The sequence below is a fragment of the Arachis duranensis genome, unplaced genomic scaffold (genome assembly GCF_000817695.3).
Source record: "Arachis duranensis cultivar V14167 unplaced genomic scaffold, aradu.V14167.gnm2.J7QH unplaced_Scaffold_40953, whole genome shotgun sequence".
Classification (NCBI taxonomy): Eukaryota; Viridiplantae; Streptophyta; class Magnoliopsida; order Fabales; family Fabaceae; genus Arachis; species Arachis duranensis.
In genome coordinates, this window is record NW_026264921.1 from 58,170 (window position 1) to 58,465 (window position 296).

A 296-nucleotide genomic window follows, 5' to 3' on the forward strand; every position below is an offset into this window, starting at 1 on the left:
CTTTTCATTCTATTTTTGCTTTTTTCATTGATTTTGTGACTTCTCATGATCATCAACCTACAAAAAATATAGAATAACAAAGGAAAAATGGATAAAATATAACATTGGGTTGCCTCCCAACAAGCGCTTCTTTAATGTCAGTAGCTTGACAGAGGACTCTCATGGAGCCTCACAGATGCTCAGAGCAATGTTGGAACCTCCCAACAAACCTCCCTACACCAAACTTAGAGTTTGGTTGTGGCCTCCCAACACCAAACTTAGAGTTTGACTGTGGGGGCTCTGTTTGGCTCTGTTTT